Source organism: Triticum dicoccoides, chromosome 2B, assembly GCF_002162155.2.
Source record: "Triticum dicoccoides isolate Atlit2015 ecotype Zavitan chromosome 2B, WEW_v2.0, whole genome shotgun sequence".
Lineage (NCBI taxonomy): Eukaryota > Viridiplantae > Streptophyta > Magnoliopsida > Poales > Poaceae > Triticum > Triticum dicoccoides.
The window spans coordinates 311,119,018-311,141,314 of NC_041383.1; the positions used below are offsets into that span (position 1 = coordinate 311,119,018).

Consider the following 22,297-nt stretch of genomic DNA (forward strand, 5'->3'; position numbering starts at 1 on the left):
TAATAGGTTCAGATCTGACATCATGGCACTCGGGCCCTAGTGACAAGCATTAAGCATAGAAAAGTCATAGCAACATCGATCTCTAACAAAACTAACTCGATCACATGATAAATCTCATCCAAACCATCACCATCCAGCAAGCGTATGAAGAGATTACTCACGCACATCGGTGAGCATCATGAAATTGGTGATGGAGGATGGTTAATGATGACGGCGTCGATTTCCCCTCTCCGGAACCCAAAACAAACTCCAGATCTGCCCTCTCGAGGAAGAACAAGAGGTGGTGGTGGCTCCGTATCATGAAATGTGATGAACTCTCCTCCCTGATTTTTTTCTCCTCGAGTAGGGTTATATGGAGTTGGAGTTGAGGTTCGAAGGTCTCTAGGGGACCCACAAGCCAGGGGGCATGCCCAGGGGGTAGGGCGCACCCCCACCCTTGTGGCCAACAGGTGGACCCCCTCTGGTTGATTCTTTCGCCTATATTTTTTATATATTCACAAAATATTCTCCGTAAATTTTTAGGTCAATTCGAGAACTTTTATTTCTACACAAAAATAACATGAAGGCAATTCTACTGAAAATAGCGTCAGTCTGGGTTTGTTCCATTTAAATCATGCAAATTAGAGTACAAAACAAGGGCAAAAGAGTTTGAAAAAGTAGATACGATAGAGACGTATCATGCCACCGATCTCCTTTAACAGTGAGTCCCCTACCCTCCTGGGCTTCCTCTCCTCTCATTCGCACACCTGAATCTATTGCAATCTTCTATGAACACCTAGAACTAAATCTTCCTCGTCCAGGGTGGTGTGACGCCGCCGATTCAATCGTACACTAATCATACACGCAAACGTGTATGATCAAGATCAGGGACTCACGCGTAGATATCACAACACAACTCTAAAAGTAAAATAAGTCATACAAGCATCATATTACAAGCCAGGGGCCTCGAGGGCTCGAATACAAGTGCTCGAGATAAAGGAGTCAGCAAAAGCAACAATATCTGAGTACAGACATAAGTTAAACAAGTTGCCATAAGATGGCTAGCACAAACTGGGATACAGATCGAAAGAGGCGCAGGCCTCCTGCATGGGATCCTCCTAACTACTCCTGGTCATCGTCAGCGGCCTGCACATAGTAGTAGGCACCTCAAGTGTAGTAGGAGTCATCGTCGACGGTGGCATCTGGATCCTGGGCTCCAACGTCTGGGTGCGGCATCCGAGAAGAAAAGGAAAGAGGGGTAAAAGCGGGAGCAAAGCAACCGTGAGTACTCATCCAAAGTACTCGCAAGCAAGGATCTTGTCACGCCCAATATGCGACCCTACCCTAAATGAACTCGAAGGTCCCACCAAGGATAGAAGCGCATATTGGAGACGCTTTTGCAAGGTGGATATCATTACATCATACCATTACATAATAGTTGGGGATACCTACAAGAGGCATACAATGCCACATGGATACAACAACATCATACACAAGAGCACCATCCGACTATGGATGAAACACAAACAGAAGCTCAAACGACATCCACGCTACTAGCCCAGGGTGCCGATCTGGAACCTATCCCCTGATCGAAGAAGAAGCAGAAGAAGACCTCCAAAACAAGTAACATCGCTCTCGCATCAAGATCATCGCATAACCTATACCTGCAACTATTGTTGTAGTAATCTGTGAGCCACGAGGACTCAGCAATCCCATTACCATGGGTATCAAGACTAGCAAAGCTTAATGGGTAAAGGAATGGATAAGTGGTGAGGTTGCAGCAGCGTCTAAGCATATATGGTGGCTAACATACGCAAATAAGAGCGAGAAGAGAAGCAAACGGAACGGTCGTGAAGCTAGCAATGATCAAGAAGTGATCCTGAACTCCTACTTACGTCAAACACAACCCAAAACCATGTTCATTTCCCGGACTCCGCCGAAAAGAGACCATCACAGCTACACACGCGGTTGATGCATTTTAATTGAGTCAAGTGTCAAGTTCTCTACAACCGGATATTAACAAATTCCCATCTGCCACATAACCATGGGCATGTCTTTCGAAAGTTTATATCCTGCAGGGGTGTCCCAACTTAGCCCATCACAAGCTCTCACGATCAGCGAAGGATATTCCTTCTCCCGGGAAGACCCGATCAGTCTCGGAATCCCGGTTACAAGACATTTCGACAATGGTAAAACAAGACCAGCAAGACCACCCGACTGTGCCAACAAATCCCGATAGGAGCTGCAGATATCTCGTTCTCAGGGCACGATGGATGAGCAATCCGTACAACTAAAACCAGACCTCAAGTTTCCCTGAGGGGGCGCTGCAAAGGGCTCTTGTTTGGACCAACACTCAGAGGGGCACTGGCCCAGGGGGCGGGGTAAATAAAGATGACCCTCGGGCTCCGGAAACCCAAGGGAAAAAGGCTTAGGTAGGCAAATGGTAAAACCAAGGTTGGGCCTTGCTGGAGAAGTTTTATTCAAAGCAAACTGTCAAGGGGGTCCCATAAATCACCCAACCGCGTAAGGAACACAAAATCAAGGAACATAACACCGGTATGACGGAAACTAGGGTGATAAGGGTGGAACAAAACACCAGGCATAAGGCCGAGCCTTCCACCCTTTACCAAGTACTAGATGACCCGGTTGCGCCAATGGCGCAAGAAGCCAGTTAGAAGCAATGTTAGTAGGAGACCTAGCTGAAAATATAATGCAATGTGGTTGTATTACAGATAGTAGAATGACTTTTATCGGTTTACAAAAACACTTATAGGCAGCCTCACAACTTATTTAGGCATATTCTTTGTATGATTTTGGTCTTCTGAGGGTGTGAACGTATGAATAAGCGGTGTGTCATTGTCGCATAATGCTTGCATAATACACTTTCACATGCACTTGAAGACCTGTAAAAGGTAACAGATTGTCAAACACGGATAGCTGAGATAGCAAAATCATCATAACGAAAACACTAAGAGAAACAAAAACATGCATTGATCGGCATAATTATTTAATTCACTCTTTGACACAGCCCTGCCTTTGAACTACAAATCTGTGCCACACACGACTGAAAGCGAAAAAACAAAAAAACAGAGAAATAAGCGGACAAATGTTGTAAAGTTGTACTAAATTAGTGACATTTTTTTTGGGATGGAGGAAGTATAAACCCGCTAATGGGTTCTTAAACCAAGCCAACCTACAAAGATATATCTTGTGATCAAGATATTCAGTTCAGTTAGTACTTACTAATGCAGATCACTAAGTGTACTTGTACATTCACATACACAAGCTTCAAAGGTGATGTGTCACGAGTGTGTGACTACCATGATTTTTAAGGCGGTAAGGCAACCTAAGGTGAGCACCCATCGCTTTGACGCCTAAGCGCCTAAAGTAGCCGTCTAAGCTCCTAAAGCGGGCATGATTGCAAGGCGCGCCTTGCCACCCACCTTATAAACACTGGTGACTACCCATCCTCTCATAGTTATTTGGAGGAGAGAGAATGGCATATTATAAAAATGCATGCAACAATTAGAGGACAATGAAAAGCTCAAAAATTAGATATAGAAAATTCAGCGGAATCACATGGACACGTTGGAGGCAAGTATATGTCAAGTATATAGAGAAATAAGAACAGAGAGGTCAAACTCTGCAGCTACTATTCTAAAGCACGCTAAGCCAAACTCTGTAGCTATGGTTCCAATGCACGCTACGCTAAGACAAACTCGGTAGATGCAATATGTAATGAATAGTTTGGGTCCAAGTAAACAAGTAATGGAAAAGGTAACCTTTTTTACTTCTAAGGAAATATTTACAATCTGATTCTACAAAAGATTTAAACATGCCTACATATAGGAGGCGGCTACTGAGGCACAAAATTCAGATAGGTTAATCAAAATGTTTCTACTACTGAAAACAGATGAACTTGTACACGAACAAACAAGCACAGTGAGTGTCTGTCATCGCTGCAATTTGTATACGAGGGAAACAACTCACCTCCCCAAGAAGAAACCATGTCTTCTTTTCCTCCTTAAAACTCTGCGAGCTGCAACCTATGCCTTGGCTGTCACGGGAGTAGCAGCAGTAGAACCGCCATCTAAAATACTTTCTTCAAAGCATTTCAAAGTGCTTCATACAACTCATCATTGGGTAGCAACACTAGACTGGTGTACGAAACATCACCACCAAAACATTTGTAACAAAGTCATAGTTTGGGAATGAATCAAAGCAGCCTGCTATAAAGGCTTCCCATTGTGAATATCATTGCTAGTAAGTAATCGACGCAACCAGAAGAACTTTGGGAGCATCTGGGTCCTGCATGAAGGGATTCCAATTAATTATGAGAAAGAAATTGTGCCGAATTTGAAAACACTGATAACAACTCAACAAGAAAAGTCAAATACAAAATTAACTAATTGGTGATTTTATCATCATGAAATAACAAGTGTTTGCTAATCAGTCCATGTGTGGCAATGTGCTCCATGCATGGTGTATATGAAAACATGGCGAGGAGGGAATTTGGAGCAGGACGGCAACGGCCCAAGTTAGTTTTCATCCTTATGCAACAACTACCAGCATGCACTCGTTGCGGTTAATGGAGGAATCATTTGATCATTATGCAAAATACTGATCAAAAGCTAATTCTTCTTACAATGGCATGCCTTGTTTAGGTTACAATTTAGTTAGTCCTACTGGAATAATAGAACTCCAATATATGTATTCATGAATTTCTGGTTTCAACAGATGCACCATGGAAATCTTCGGTAAAATAGAAAAAAAATGTTGATAACTATGTATTAATCATAGTTTATGGTATGAAAAGTTTGCTAGACAGTTATTTGTATGGATCAATTGAGCAATGGATAATTTTGATATCCATCAACATAAATCCCTAGAAACAGGATAGATACTTCTTGCGGAACAAAAATGAATCAAAGGACTGCTCTATATTTGGGAAGCAACCAAATCTAAAAAGTATCTATGAACTGATCACAAACACATAGTTTCAGTATTGAAGCAAGTACCAGAAGAACTCTAGTTCTCTAGATTGAGGTATGCTTCGAGGTGCGTCTGAAACTCGTCGGCTTACATTTGCAGAAAATTTCACTTCTATACTTTTTCTACCAAGTCTTATCTATAATCATCAAAGAAACACAGGAAATGAACCACATTTGCTGGGCTCGTGAGCCAATGAGAGCAGAAAAATATAATATTTACAGGACACTTGGGCGACAAAGATGATGAATATTCATACACTACAGGAAGAAGGTTAACACTATCTACTTCTATAAAGAGACGTTAAGTGTCAAATCTGGGACATGTTATTAATAGCATAATGTGATCTGAAAGAGTTGAGCCAGGGAAAATGTCACGACCGGTTTTTCAATAAAATACTTATTGAGAAAATCGATCTTTTGATCCTAGTATAGGAAAAGTTATCCTCACTGGTAGACAAATACTTGATATACAGAGGACCAGTAGCATTAAATATATTACAGGGTTGAGCTGAGGCTGCTCAACAATTTATTACCAACACGCAAATAACATACATAAGGGCAGTTATGACACAGGGGTGTGGTGACATGCTACTAGCTCGAGATAAAGAGTGGTGGTGGATAACTTGACTCCTAACTGGCAGCTCATCGAGCGTCTAGGTGAGGCTCGATGAATTTATTGCTGGGATGGCGGAAGCGGATATAATACAGTGACCAAATGCAGGATCGCACGGGACTGACTGGGACTCCTCTAGGCGTCGGACTCGCTATCGAACTCTTCATCCATGAGATCGCCTTCATCAACATCTGGCCAAATCAACAAGCCAGGTGAGTACTTTGAAAGTACTCGCAAGACAGTTCGAACAAAAGATATAACAAATGCATGCATGAATGCGTCATGAGCAAAAATAATGATGCTCATCCAATAATAAATTTTTTTGCACGACTTGATAAGTAAAACAAATAACTGAAAACCGATCGGGTGTCTGGAGCGACGCCTCGAAAGGTAAACAAATAAAGCTCATGCGGAAATGCCACTGTTGGGCGTCTCAGCGACACCACATAAAGGGCTTATAAAAGAAATGCCACAGTCGGGCGTCTCAGCGACACCACATAAAGGGCTTATAAAAGAAATGCCACAGTCGGGCGTCTCAGCGACACCACATAAAGGGCTTATAAAAGAAATGCCACTGTCGGGCGTCTCAGCGACACCACATAAAGGGCTTATAAAGAAGTGCCACAGTCGGACGTCTGAGCCACATCGCAGAAAGGGCTTATCTCGATAATAAATAACAAGTGTGCCATAGTCGGACGTCTGAGCGACATCACAGAGAGGGCTTATATCAAATGTAAATAACAAGTATGCCACAGTCGGATGTCTGAGCGACATCACAGAGAGGGCTTATATCAGAAGCAAATAACGGGTCAGTCCATCCACAAGAATAAACTTTTAACCGGATTTAACACTCATGTAGTTCACCGGAGTTTTGTCACTAAGGCTGATATTTGACAAGATAAGATGAACACAGTACTTGGACATGTACAAGATGATTTAAAGGATTTGTGACTCTGCCGAGTTTGCACTAACTGACCACAGCCAACGGATTTCCGTAGTCACGAAGGACTAGTTCCGTTTACGGTATTTCGGTAGAAATACATTTAACCAGTACACACCCATTCCACCTCACGATGCCAGGAATCACCCTAGACAACGTCCAAGAAAAACTTTGAGACGGGAAGGTCACAACCTCGAATAGCATGGGATCAAATTTCTATACGCGCGCTCTAAGGGGTGCCCCCCTCTCGGTCCCAACCGGAAACACCCATGCCCCCTGACCGGATGACGGGCTTTAATCCAGGGCCAAGGAACCCTCATCCCGGCCTCTCTATTTGGTGTGTACCAGGAAAACGATTTGCAACTTACTAAGCCATATTCCTTGCGGAAAACATGTGGCAGTACAGGAAAGGAAATGAATGGGAATGTGATTTGATTCATGATGACACTGAAGTCACATAGACTGGCATAAGACTGGCATGCCACAACACTGCCATCTTACCCATCCTCATGCCATCACATGGCCATGCAAATATGTATCCAACAACATATGGATTTCCGAAACTCACTTTCCACTTCTTTGCATGAAATATAACATTCAAAGAAATGTTCATAAACATGCCATGAAACTCCTAAATGCAAACATGTAACAAACACTCATCATATCAACAGTTCAAACATGCTTTCCTGGTTCGGAGTAGTCGGAGTCTAACTGGGTGAAGTTCGCGGCCCCGTCACCTCCTCCGATATCTACGGTATAAGAAAAATACGCACGTAACGTAAATACCGCGAGGTGAACAAAAGTATTCCAAAAAAATTCTCAATTAAAACTGATAAAAAACTAGACAAAATTTTAAAGAGAACAGAAAAAGAATCAAACAAAAATCCTTTTCCGTTTAAAAGTTATAAGGGTTTTGATTCAGGGACCTTTGTGTAATGAAACAGAAAACTCTCAGGGGGTTCTGCAGAAAAGTCCAGAAAACGATTCGTTTAATAAGAATGAGAGACTGACAGGCGGGTCCCACCCGTCAGGTTTGAAAATTCAAACGAGGGAGACGGGGCCCGTCGGCGCCCGAGAGCTGCGGTGGTCGCCGACAGCGATTCACGGCGAGGCAGGGGGACGGGTGGTACCTCCGTGGTTAGTACGTCCTTCCGCGTCGGTGGGTGGTGGTGGTGGTCGCTGGCGAGCACCACGTCGACGGCGGCCCTTGCTCCGGCGGATGGTGGTTCGGGTAGTCGTGGACCTCATTGGAGAGAGCTGCTGGTGTCAAATTGGAGTGGGGGTTAGTCTCCTAGAGGTGTCATGAGGCTACGGGCAAGTCTAGGGCGGTGGAGGAGTTCTCACCAGCGAGAATGCTGCCGGAGCCTGAAGCGGACGGAGGTGGCCGGAGCTGAGGAAGAAGGGCCCCTCGAGGCTCTTCCAGTGGCTAGGCGAGGTCTGGTGAGGTGGTGGAGGTGTGCGGGGTCGAGAGCGAGCTCGGAGGCGCTATTTATAGCCGGCCCGAGGCGGTTGCCGTGAATGGGATAAGTCCGGCGAGCGATTACGGCGGTGCTCTGGCTGGACGGCTAGTTTAGGGGCTTGAGCATCGTCTAGAGGGAGCACTGATCCCATTCCAGTGTCTAACTCAGCATGGCAGGGGCGGTTACGGCCTCTCCCAGACGGAACGGCCGTACGACACGTCGGCGGTAGAGAGCGCGCCCTGAGCGTGCCAGGCCACGGCGACGGTGCTGCATGCGTGCACTGGCAAGGGAGACGGCCACATGGAGCTCTCAGGTGGCTTGGGCGGTGCCGAATGGCGTTATGCCGCAGGATGCCCCCTGTCGGCCGCCACGGGAGGTTCTGCCGCAGCGGAAGACGCTGGCGCAGGCGGGCCAGGGTGCTACCGACGCCAAGAACGAGCCAAGCGCGCGTGCGGTGCTTCAGACAGGGAGGAGGGTCCATGTGCAACACACCAGGCGCACAGCTGACATGTGACTGAACCCTAACGAACAAACGACACTGAAACTCTGAATTTTCTGAAGATGCACAGTAACAGTGCAGGCCAGGTGTTCGACAGAATGATTTTGGCATGTGGGGATTTTTCCTTGAGCTGGTTTTTGGTGGAGTGGTCTCTCGTTGCAACTGGGGGTTGCCTGAATTTTGGTGGAATTTTTGGAGAAGGGGAGATATGAATTTGACCAAATTTTACAAATCTGGTCCAAACTTGCAGAGGGTAAATTTCGAAAATTTTGAAAATAAGATGAGTGGATCTTGATGGTTCTAGGTTGTGGGTGCTAAGGACTATCCAGAGAGGTTGATTTGAGAACAAAGTTCAAGGGCATTAAGGTACTTGCTTTGCAAATTACCTAGGCTCAAAATAAAGGACAGAATTGTTTTGGGAAAAGAAATAAATGAGATAAAATCCAAAAATGGATTTAACTAGTTGGGACAGAATGCTTGGGTTGTCCCAAAGTGGAAGGAGGGGTTTTGGGAGAATTTTACCACAAGAGGCATGGTAAAAATAAGAATGGATTAAAACCAAAGAATAGCCCAAAACCAAAAAGGTTTTCTTTTTAGAAGAAACTAAACGCAAGAAAAGATTTTGAGAAGGAAAACTTAGAAGAGAGGTTTTTAAGAAGGGTTTAAATGACCTTCTTTAAACCAAGCAAGGCTCTTGCAGAAAACAAAAACAACAAAAATTTTGGAGTGTCACAGCACCTACCCCCTTAGGAAAAATCTCGTCCCCGAGATTTTAGCTGATCCTTAAACAGGTGTGGGTGCTCTGTCCGAAGAAAATCCTCTCTCTCCCAAGTTGCTTCATTCTCGGTGTGATTGCTCCACTGAACTCTGAAAAACTTGATGGTTTTCTGTCGGGTCCTCCTCTCAGACTCCTCTAATATTTTTATCGGGCGCTCCCGGTAGGTGAGGTCTGGTTGCACGTCAATGTTTTCATGTGATACTTGCTTCTCTGGGTTGCTCACGTACTTTCTCAGCTGTGATATGTGGAAAACGTTGTGGATATCGGATAAATCTCCGGGTAGGTCTAGCTGGTAGGCTACCGTGCCTCTTCAGGCTACTATACGGAATGGTCCGATGAATCTTGGTGCTATCTTTCCCTTAACCCTGAATCGCTGCAGACCCATCATAGGAGAAACTCTTAGGTATACAAACTCTCCGGGTTCAAAACTGATTTCCCGATGCTTTCAATCGTAATAACTCTTTTTCCGACTTTGAGCTGTCTTCAGTCGATCTCTAATCGTCTTAACTTTCTCCTCAGCCTCTTTGAGTATATCTGGGCCGAAGATGTGGCTGTCCCCGGTTTCTGACCAGTTTAGCGGGGTACGACATCTTCTCCCATACAGAGCTTCAAAGGGTGCCATTTGCAAGCTGGCTTGATAACTGTTGTTGTATGCGAACTCTGCATATGGCAAGCTTTCTTCCCAACTGGTTCCGTAGGTGAGGACACATGCTCTCAGCATGTCTTCTAGAATTTGGTTTACGCGTTCAGTTTGCCCATCAGTCTGGGGGTGGTATGCGATACTGAATGCTAGTTGGGTTCCCAGTGCCTGTTGTAGGTGATCCCAAAATCTAGAGACAAACTGTGTGCCTCTGTCAGATATGATTGTCTTTGGGACTCCATGCAGGCAGACGATACGGGCAAGATAAAGTCTGGCCAGTCTCTGAGTGGTGTGAGTTGTCTTCACCCGGATGAAATGTGATACCTTAGTTAATCTGTCGGTGATGACCCATATGGCATTATTTCCGTGTCGTGACCGTGGTAGTCCAACAATGAAATCCATTCCAATCTCGTCCCACTTCCACTCGGGTATCTTGTTTGGCTGTAACAGCCCGGCTGGTTTCTGGTGCTCGGCCTTGATGCGTTGACAAGAGTCACAGCATGCAATGAACGTGGCTATGTCTCTCTTCATACCGTGCGACCAAAAAATTTCCTGAAGGTCTTTGTACATTTTTGTTCCTCCAGGATGGATTGAATACGGAGCAGTGTGGCTTTCAGCCAGAGTCTGCTGTTTGAGGTCCTTGATATTTGGTATGCAAAGTCTCTCTCCGTACCACAATATTCCTTACTCATCTACGTTGAATTTTGAGGCCTTGCCCAAACTCACTTTCCTTTTTATGCCATCAATGCTGGGGTGTCCATGCTGAGCCTCCTTAATCTTTTCCAACAGGGTAGGTTGTATTTCCAAATTCGACACACTGCCTTTGGTAACCATTATTAAATTGAGTTTGGCAAATTCCTGTCGAAATTCTGGCCTCAACTCTGGTATACTGTCGTTGTCCGTGCTGGGATTCCGACTAAGGGCATCTGCCACAACATTTGCTTTTTCGGGATGATAGTGGATTCCAACATCATAATCCTTCACCAACTCCAACCAGCGTCGTTGCCGTAAATTAAGTTCCGGCTGTGTGAAAATATACTTAAGGCTCTTATGGTCTTTGTATATTTCACAATGATTTCCAAGTAGAAAGTGTCTCCATTCTTTGAGTGCATGGATGACCGCTGCCAATTCTAAGTCATGAGTGGGATAATTTTCCTCATGCTTGCAAAGTTGTCTGGAGACATACGCAACTACCTTGCCTTCTTGCATCAATACGCATCCGAGGCCTTTCCGGGATGCGTCACAATATACCTCAAAATTCTTGTGTATGTCTGGCACAATTAATACTGGTGTCGTTGTTAATTTCCTTTTTAGCTCTTGGAAGCTTTTCTCATTGGCTTCCGTCCATTCAAACTTCTTGTCTTTCTTGAGCAACTGCGTCATTGGCTTTGTTATGGTGGAGAATCCTTCAATAAATCTCTGGTAATAGCCTGCCATTCCCAAGAAACTTCGTACATCCGTTACGCTAGCTGGTGGTTTCCAGCCAAGTACGGCCTTGACCTTTTCCGGGTCTATTGCAATACCTTCTTGGGTGAGTACGTGGCCCAGAAAACCACCTGTCTTAGCCAAAATTCACATTTCCTGAATTTGGCGTACAGTTTATGTTTCCTGAGTTCTCCTAGTACAATCCTGAGATGCTCGGCGTGCCATTCTGGTGTTTTGGAGTATATCAGAATATCATCGATGAATAGCACAACAAACTTGTCCATATACTTCATAAATACTTTGTTCATGAGGTGAACAAAATATGCGGGGGCGTTTGTTAGACCAAATGGCATTACTGTGAACTCATACAGTCCATATCTGGAAGTGAAGGCTGTCTTGGGAATATCTTCTATTCACACTTTTAATTGGTGGTGTCCCGATCTCAAGTCGATTTTTGAGAAGACTTTGGCCTGAGCGAGCTGATCAAATAAATCATTTATTTGGGGCATTGGGTATTTGTTCTTGATTGTGACCATGTTAAGAGCTCGATAGTCTATACACAATCTTAGTGTTCCATCCTTTTTCTTGGCAAATAAAATTGGAGAACCCCAAGGTGAGGAACTGGCTCGTATGTATAATTTCTCCAATAATTCTTTTATTTGCTTCCTCAATTCTACCAATTCGGATGGTGCCATTCTGTATGGTTTCTTGTAAATGGGAGCGGTTCCGGGTGCTAGCTCAATGCTGAATTCTATCTCGCGGTCTGGTGGCATGCCTGGTAGTTCTTCTAGAAATACGTCTGGAAATTCACACACTACTGGAACCTTGTTCAGCTCAGAAACGTCCACCTTGTTTAATCTCGGTTGCCGAAGTATTTGTCTCTCTTTGGCTGAAACTTTTATTGTCTTCCCGTGATGGTGTGTGAGAATTACGGTCTGGTTGAAGCAGTCAATAAAACCTTTGTTGGTGGTTAACCAATCCATCCCTAGGATGACATCCAGTCCTTTACTTTCCAATACAATAAGGTTGGCGTAAAACTTCAATCCTTCAAATTCAATAACCACACCTTGACAGTAACTATGGGTCACTTGCTTAATTCCATGGGACTTGATGATCATGGATTTTTCCAAGGGAAGCATCGAAAAATTATTTTGTAAAGCAAAACTCTTCGAAATGAATGAGTGAGAAGCTCCAGAATCAAACAAAACCATGGCAGGTATTGTGTTGACAGGGTACGTACCGAGTATGATATCTGGGGCATTATGTGCTTCCTCTTTGGTCACGTGGTTCAGGTGACCCTTCCTGTGGTTGTTATTGTTGTTGAAATTGTTTCGCTTTGGCGCTGAATTATTGCCACCATTGTTAGGCTTTGGGGTTGAGTTCCTTGGCTTGGGGCACTGCTTGGCATAGTGCCCTTCTTCTCCACAAGCGTAACAAGTAATGCCTGGGCGATATGTGAACTACTTGTCTCTTGCATGGAAATTCTTGATTGGGCATGAAGTATTTGTCGGGGTTTTGTGTGTTCCGCCCTTCTGAAATTCTGTCTTGCTTCTGTGGTTGCGAGCAAAAGTAGACTGGTCCCTTTTGCGTTTGCAGAAATCTTCCAAGCTGCGTCGCTCATTTTCCAGAGTAATGGCCTTATCCACCAGTGTTTTAAAATCTGGGAAGGTATGCACAACCAGCTGGCATTTAAGTCCGGGTTCCAGGCCTTCCAAGAATTTTTCCATCTTCTTGCTCTCGGTCATGCGCTCTTCATTGGCGTAGCGAGACCGCAGAGTGAATTGGCTGTTGTATTCTGACAGTGTCATGGTCCTTTGCTTGAGGTCATCAAATTCTCTCTTCTTGATTTTCATCACACCCTTAGGAATGTGTGCCCCACAAAAACCTTCCTTGAAATCCTTCCAGGTTATTTCATTTTCGTTGGGGTGCATGCGCAGGAAGTTTTCCCACCATGATGTAGCTGCTCTAGTGAGATAATGTGGTGCATACAATACTTTTTCATGGTCTGAACACTGTGCAATAATTAATTTTCTCTCCATGTCTCGAAGCCAGTCGTCGGCCTCAAGAGGCTTGTCAGTATGAGAAATTGTTGGGGGACGTGTCTTCTGTAACTCAGACAACTTGGATTGCTGCTGATATTGACCACGGTGATTTCCCATATTGATGAATTGGTTCATCATTTCCCGGTGTTGTTGCTGACTCTATTCATACAGACGACACACTTGGGCAAATGCTGTTTCACTGTCCCGTTGACTTGTCTGTCCTTGAGTGAAATTGTGGTTTGGTGGTGTGCCATAATTTTCTTCGGGCTGATATGGCATGGAGCGCGTCCACGGATGAGACATCTTTCACTCTAGGGATATATTTTGTGAAACTCGTAAGACAAGAAAGAGAGTCACAAAAGTCAATAAAATCACACATAAAGAAAATTTTAAAACTCCAGGATTTTTTTTGAAAATACACGATTGCGCGCGGAGAAGGACTATTACATATCTTACACGCAAGCATATTTATACATTACATCACTCAGGATATGCGTACATAATCCTGACATGTTATTGAGACTAGTGCACTTCTCCAGATCCTACATGATGCGCAAATAGGCTACTTCTCACAACCTATGTACATATAAACATATCACACAAGTCGGTACATTGCATGGCGTCTAATCGTACTCAGTCGGAGATGGTGAGGATCTCCCTTGGCCTGCCGAGGGTGAGACGCAGTGACACTGGGGACTCAACCTCCTCCTCGCTAATAGGTTCCAGACGAGAAACGCTGCGCTGAGGTGATGGAGCGGGTGCCATAGGCGGAGTAACACGAACATGAGTGGGCGAAATAGGTGGAGTAGCTCGTATGGGAGTGGGTGCAATAAGTGGTGCAGAGTGAACGGGAGTGGGTGCAATAGCTTGGTTAAATTCCTCAGTGGTAGGCAGACAACGGGCAGTGGCGAGAATGGTAGGTGAATGAGAAGCTGAGGACGAGATGAAAGTCAGCGGTGGAGCGGTGTGCAGGAGTTCCCTCCTGTTGGCGGCACAACCATGGACTGAGTCCATGCGGGCAGCTACGAGGTCGTCCACCATGCTGTCGAAGGCTGCCTCCAGGGCTCATAGGTACTCGACAAGCATCTCAAAGGCCTCGTCTCGCTCTCCTCTGGGGCAAGAGAATGAGTAGTGACAGGTGTATGGTACATGGCATGGAAGGTAGCGGTAGCGACGGGTCTTCATTGCAGAAAGGACATCCCGAAGACGAGCTATCACCTCGCGGGCAGCCATCTGCATAGCATGCCTCTCTGTAGGCATGGCTCTCCCCAAGAATCGGAAGCGGCGTATCTCAGCACGCCCTCCCCTGAATTGCACCGCGGCCTGGTGCATGGTCAGACTGTCGTTGATCTTGTGTGGATAAAGTGTGAAGACTGGGCGCACGGATGGCCCCATCGCGACCTGAACGATGAAGGAGAGGAGCTTGACGAACCCCTCAGGCATGTTGGCGAAAATCTGTGACTCACAGTCGTTGCCAGCCATCTACAAAAGTAGGCAAAAATTTTGAGCGATCAGATCATAAATTTTATGCTGACTGTCAGAAAAATGACTACATTTGTAAAAAGATGAATAAACTCTATCATGCTAATAACCGATTAGCAATCGCACCTAGTGGCTTCCTACAGTCAGCCTGGCTCTGGTACCAAGTCTGTCACGACCGGTTTTTCAATAAAGTACTTATTGAGAAAATCGATCTTTTGATCCCAGTATAGGAAAATTTATCCTCATTGGTAGACAAATACTTGATATACAAAGGACCAGTAGCATTAAATATATTACAGGGTTGAGCTGAGGCTGCTCAACAATTTATTACCAACACGCCAATAACATACATAAGGGCGGTTATGACACAGGGGTGTGGTGACATGCTACTAGCTCGAGATAAAAAGTGGTGGTGGCTAACCTGACTCCTAACTGGCAGCTCATCGAGCGTTGAGGTGAGGCTCGATGAATTTATTTCTAGGGTGGCGAAAGTGGATATAATACAGTGACCAAATGCAGGATCGCACGGGACTGACTGGGACTCCTCTAGGCGTCGGACTCGCTATCGAACTCTTCATCCATGAGATCGCCTTCATCAACATCTGGCCAAATCAACACGCCAGGTGAGTACTTTGAAAGTACTCGCGAGATAGTTCGGACAAAAGATATAACAAATGCATGCATGAATGCATCATGAGCAAAAATAATGATGCTCATCCAATAATAATTTTTTTTGCACGACTTGATAAGTAAAACAAATAAATGAAAACCGATCGGGTGTCTGGAGCGACGCCTCGAAAGGTAAACAAATAAAGCTCATGCGGAAATGCCACTGTCGGGCGTCTCAGCGACACCATATAAAGGGCTTATAAAAGAAATGCCACAGTCGGGCGTCTCAGCGAGACCACATAAAGGGCTTATAAAAGAAATGCCACAGTCGCGCGTCTCAGCGACACCACATAAAGGGCTTATAAAAGAAATGCCACAGTCGGGCGTCTCAGCGACACCACATAAAGGGCTTATAAAAGAAATGCCACAGTCGGTCGTCTCAGCGACACCACATAAAGGGCTTATAAAAGAAATGCCATTGTCGGGCGTCTCAGTGACACCACATAAAGGGCTTATAAAGAAGTGCCACAGTCGGACGTCTGAGCGACATCGCAGAAAGGGCTTATCTTGATAATAAATAGCAAGTGTGCCACAGTCGGACGTCTGAGCGACATCACAGAGAGGGCTTATATCAAATGTAAATAACAAGTATGCCACAGTTGGATGTCTGAGCAACATCACAGAGAGGGCATATATCAGAAGCAAATAACGGGTTAGTCCATCCACAAGAATAAAATTTTAACCGGATTTAACACTCATGTAGTTCACCGAAGTTTTGTCACTGAGGCTGATATCTGACAAGATAAGATGAACACAGTACTTGGACATGTACAAGATGATTTAAAGGATTTGTGACTCTGCAGAGTTTGCACTAACTGACCACAGCCAACGGATTTCCGTAGTCACGAAGGACTAGTTCCGTTTACGGTATTTCGGTAGAAACACATTTAACCAGTACGCACCCATTCCACCTCACGATGCCAGGAATCACCCTAGACAACGTCCATGAAAAAATTTGAGACGGAGAGGTCACAACCTCGAATAGCATGGGATCAAATTTCTATACGCGCGCTCTAAGGGGTGCCCCCCTCTCAGTCCCAACCGGAAACACCCATGCCCCCTGAACGGATGACGGGCTTTAATCCAGGGCCATGGAACCCTCATCCCGGCCTCTATATTTGGTGTGTACCAGGAAAACGGTTTGCAACGTACTAAGCCATATTCCTTGCGGAAAACATGTGGCAGTACAGGAAAGGAAATGAATGGGAATGTGATTTGATTCACGATGACACTGAAGTCACATAGACTGGCATAAGACTGGCATGCCACAACACTGCCATCTTACCCATCCTCATGCCATCACATGGCCATGCAAATATGTATCCAACAACATATGGATTTCCGAAACTCACTTTCCACTTCTTTGCATGAGATATAACATTCAAAGAAATGTTCATAAACATGCCATGAAACTCCTAAATGCAAACATGCAACAAACACTCATCATATCAAGAGTTCAAACATGCTTGCCTGATTCGGAGTAGTCGGATTCTAACTGGGTGAAGTTCGCGGCTCCGTCACCTCCTCCGGTATCTACGGTATAAGAAAAATACGCACATAACGTAAATACCGCGAGGTGCACAAAAGTATTCCAACAAAATTCTCAATTAAATCTGATAAAAAACAAGACAAAATTTTAAAGAGAACAGAAAAAGAATCAAACAAAAATTCTTTTCTGTTTAAAAGTTATAAGGGTTTTGATTCAGGGACCTTTTTGTAATGAAACAGAAAACTCTCAGGGGGTTCTGCAGAAAATTCCAGAAAACGATTCGTTTAATAAGAATGAGAGACTGACAGGCGGGTCCCACCCGTCAGGTTTGAAAATTCAAACAAGGGAGACGGGGCTCGTCGGCGCCCGAGAGCTGCGGTGGTCGCCGACGGCGATTCACGGTGAGGCAGGGGGATCGGGTGGTACCTCCGTGTTCAGTACGTCCTTCCGCGTCGGTGGGTGGTGGTGGTGGTCGCCGGCGAGCACCACGTCGACGGCGGCCCTTGCTCCGGCGGACGGTGGTTCGGGTAGTCGTGGACCTCATCGTAGAGAGCTGCTGGTGTCAAATTGGAGTGGGGGTTAGTCTCCTAGAGGTGTCATGAGGCTACGGGCAAGTCTAGGGCAGTGGAGGAGTTCTCACCAGCGAGAACGCTGTCGGAGCCCGAAGCAGACGAAGGTGGCCGGAGCTGAGGAAGAAGGGCCCCTCGAGGCTCTTCCAGTGGCTAGGCGGGGTCTGGTGAGGTGGTGGAGGTGTGTGGGGTCGAGAGCGAGCTCGGAGGCGCTATTTATAGCCGGCCCAAGGCGGTTGCCGTCAACGGGATAAGTCCTGCAAGCGATTACGGCGGCGCTGTGGCTGGACGGCTGGTTTAGGGGCTTGTGCATCGTCTAGACGGAGCACTGATCCCATTCCAGTGTCTAAGTCAGCATGGCACGGGCGATTATGGCCTGTCCCCGACGGAATGGCCGTACGACACGTCGACGGCAGAGAGCGCGCCCTGAGCATGCCAGGCCACGGCGACGGTGCTGCATGCGTGCGCTGGCAAGGGAGATGGCCACGCGGAGCTCTCAGGTGGCTTGGGCGCTGCCAAACGGTGTTATGCCACAGGATGCCCCCTGTCGGCCGCCACGGGAGGTTCTGCCGCCAGGGTGCTACCAACGCCAGGAACGAGCCAAGCACGCGTGCGGTGCTCCAGACAGGGAGGAGGGGCCGTGTGCAATGCGCCAGGAGCACAGTTGACATGTGACTGAACCCTGACGAAGAAACCGCACTGAAACTCTGAATTTTCTGAAGATGCACAGTAACAGTGCAGGCCAGGTGTTCGACAGAATGATTTTGGCATTTGGGATTTTTCCTTGAGCTGGTTTTTGGTGGAGTGGTCTCTCGTTGCAACTGGGGGTTGCCTGAATTTTGGTGGAATTTTTGGAGAAAGGGAGATATGAATTTCACCAAATTTGGCAAATCTGGTCCAAACTTGAAGAGGGTAAATTTTGAAAATTTTGAAAAGAAGAAGAGTGGATCTTGATGGTTCTAGGTTGTGGGTGCTAAGGATTATCCAGAGGGGTTGATTTGAGATCAAAGTTCAAGGGCATTAAGGTACTTGCTTTGCAAATTACCTAGGCTCAAAATAAAGGACAGAATTGTTTTGGGAAAAGAAATAAATGAGATAAAATCCAAAAATGGATTTAACTAGTTGGGACAGAATGTTTGGGTTGTCCCAAAGTGGTAGGAGGGCTTTTGGGAGAATTTTACCACAAGAGGCATGGTAAAAACAAGAATGGATTAAAACCAAAGAATAGCCCAAAACCAAAAAGGTTTTCTTTTTTGAAGAAACTAAATCCAAGAAAAGATTTTGAGAAGGAAAACTCAGAAGAGAGGTTTTTAAGAAGGGTTTAAATAACCTTCTTTAAACCAAGCAAGGCTCTTGCAGAAAACAAAAACAACAAAAATTTTGGAGTGTCACAGAAAACATCCCCACCAATTGCAATTCTTGAATATATTAAGAAAATGTCAGCATGGGAGCATTATTCATGTGAATCAGTAAATGTGACATTTACATTTATTCGCAAACAAGGTACCTTCATAAATACCATCAGTCACTCTTGCAACAGTGTACACCTCATTTGACCTAGCAAAAGAAAAGGATAGTCAGCCAAAGGCAAGGAAATCTGAGCTGTGGATATGGCGCACTACCGCAGAACAGTGTAAGAAGATATACCATGTAGAATGATGGGCTAGATATACAATGTGCAGGACCTGAGCCCAATAGATTGATGTGCTAGATATACCATGTAGATAGTCGCAGGTTGATAGCCCATGCTGAATAAGCAACATTATCCACGACACATTTACATTTTAAAACCAGAAGAGCAACCATAACGGCAAGAATGTCCATCAACTAATCATTAAGTCTCTTCCCGTCTAGTTAAAAGTTCATCAGCAACTTGTACAATGATGGATTTATATAGCTGCTTCCTGAATTCATCAGCTAGCTTTCTCTTAAGATCTTCATTGGGTATAGGTTTCCCTGAGAGGACACATGTTCCATGAACCACAGAGCTAAATAAGCATCTCCCATCTCCTGGAATGCCTGGAAAATCAAGGTAAAACAGTCACACGCAGTAGCATAATGAGAAGAGCTAGAGTTGCAACTAAGGAAAATAACATAGTGGGCTAGTAACATCGAACCAATCCGCAAATATAAATATTATAAAAGGAGACAAAGTTAGAATCATAGTGGGCTAGCAACATCGAACCAATCGGTGAAGGTGAACATTGTATGTGTAATGAGAAGAGCTAGAGTTGCAACTAAGGAAAATAACAGATTTTTGTGGCACTATAAAACTGGACTGATCCAGCCCCTCCGACATCAACAGCAAGGAGTCGCTCCTCCTGTTAATCTATCGAAGCCATGGCCACCAGCGCCTCGGTCTTGCTAGTCTGATGTTGTCCCGTCAAGGATTGCTGAGAGGGAGAAATAGAGACATGGAGAGAGGCAATACCAATTTTGTGATGACTTGGAGAGGCAAAATTTGCGCTGGTGAACATATACAATATAGACAGGTAGCTCAAGGCAAATTGGAATGTACCTGTGCTGTTTTTACAGCACTCAGAGAAAAAAAGTGTACCATTTATGTTTATAATCAGACAAGATAATCTCATACTACACGCACACTGCTGCATTAGTCACTCTCCGCCCAACATCTCCAAGAAATCTCACTGCATTGAGAAACCACTCTCTTCTTTCAAACTGGACATAGAGAAACATGACTGCTTCCTTTCTAAATCTTAAGACCATTCCTAATCAAAATCGTAAATAATTTCCTAACCAAATCCCTAAAACATGAATCTACCATTTTATTCTGCCTACACAAGCCCCACACACGCGCGCGTAGAGAGAGAGAGAGAGAGAGAGAGAGAGAGAGAGAGAGAGAGGGAGAGAGAGAGATGGGAGGTGCAGAGAAGGCTGTGGAGGATGGTGTTGATCTCACCTGAGAGGACCAAGGACCGACAGCCAGCTCAGAGAGCCACTTCTTGCCGCCGTCCTGCCGTTCCCGTCACAACCCTCACCCTGTTGCCATGCGCGACGAAGAGGGATGCAGATTGGGGAGGCGGAGTTTAGTTGGCTGCTACATGTGACAAAGATTGTGCGGGATGAGAGGCGGCCGGACCACCGCCGATGCAGCCCTCCTCTCTCACTTTGATGATGCACGCGCGTGGTTCTCTCCAATTATTCCGAAATCAATGAGAAGCAATCTTTACCCCAGAAGTAACCAATGGAACTATATGTCAAGGAGCAACCTCCGTGGATCTTTAACTACGTCCTTGATGCAGCGCAGAAACAGAACAACTTCTCTACCATCTATCAGCCTATGGTCACATGTCAATGCAAGGTACATCATTGGCCTCGCAAGGATGGAGCCATCCACAACCACATGGCGTTGGACAATAGAATGCATTCCAAGAATTGCTGACTGCATTAGGCAAGGAATTAAGGGTTGTGTTAGGAGGTGAATTGTAGAATTCTAACAAAGAGAGTAGAAGGCAGCAAACAAAAAGAGAACCTGTGGAGGGTTGATGATAGGTGTGCTGATCAGACTTCCATATACACCGTTGTTTGAGATTGTGAAGGTTCCCCTGCCATGTCATCAATTGACAATGCCCCCTCAGTTGCCTTCTTTGCAAGGCTATTTATCCCCTTCTCAATGTCAGCAAAGTTCATTCCTTCTGTATCATGGATAACAGGCACCACAAGACCCTAAAGCAAAATGACATTCATATCACATTCTGATAGCAGGATACATGGTAAAATCAATGCTGGTCGATTCAACCTAGAGAAGAAAAAGGTGCCAGTACCTTGGAAGTGCCAACAACAACACTAATGTCAATGTAGTCTCTGTATATGATGTCATTACCATCAATAACAGCATTAACAATTGGCTGATTTTGAAGCGCAGAAATGGCAGCCTTCAAAAAACAAGTGGATTTAGGACGACCCAGGAAATTACCAAACAATCGTTTAAGTTGCTCATCCGATTGCTACTACCTTAACAAAGCAGGACATCAGCCCCAATTTGAGACCGTCCTTCTTAACAAACTCATCTTTGTAGTCAGTCTGCAGCTTCATCAAATTGGTCCTAATGCAATGAAGAAATAGTTGTAGAAAAATGTAACAACTTATTCCTGGACATATCAGCAAGGTATAGTAAAATAAAGACATACCAAGAAAGCTTTCCTAACCAAATCCTTAAAGCATGAATCTACCATCATATTCTGCCTACACAAGCCCCACACACGCGCGCGTAGAGAGAGAGAGAGATGGGAGGTGCGGAGAAGGCTGTGGAGGATGGTGTTGATCTCACCTAAGAGGACCGGGGACCAACAGCCAGCTTAGAGACCCACTTCTCGCCGCCGTCCTACCATTCCCGTCACAACCCTCACCCTGTTGCCATGCGCGACAAAGAGGGATGCTGATTGAGGAGGAGGCGCTCAATCGGCTGCTACATGTGACGAAGATTGTGCAGGGACGGAGGCTGCAGTGCTCGGACCACCGCAGATGCAGCCCTCTTCTCTCACTTTGCTGATGCAGGCGCGTGGATCTCTCCCGCTTCAGATCTGGACCTTAGGAAGGAATAATAGATGACGCGTTGGCGCGGGGAGAGAAGCTAGCGCCGCCTACCTCCTCACCCCGTCCTCTTGCCTCCTGCCTCCTCACCCCGTCATCCACCTCCCTCCTCTGCTCCCCCGCGTCTCCTCCCATCGCCAGCAGTCAATGCAATGAGCAGGATAACA

The 22,297-nt window shown here is 45.4% G+C and overlaps 1 pseudogene; it reads right to left on the bottom strand.

Moving 5' to 3' along the window:
- Positions 1-20,221: 20,221 nt before the first annotated feature.
- Positions 20,222-21,970, bottom strand: LOC119367686 (annotated as a pseudogene).
- Between the last annotated feature and the right edge of the window lie 327 nt (positions 21,971-22,297).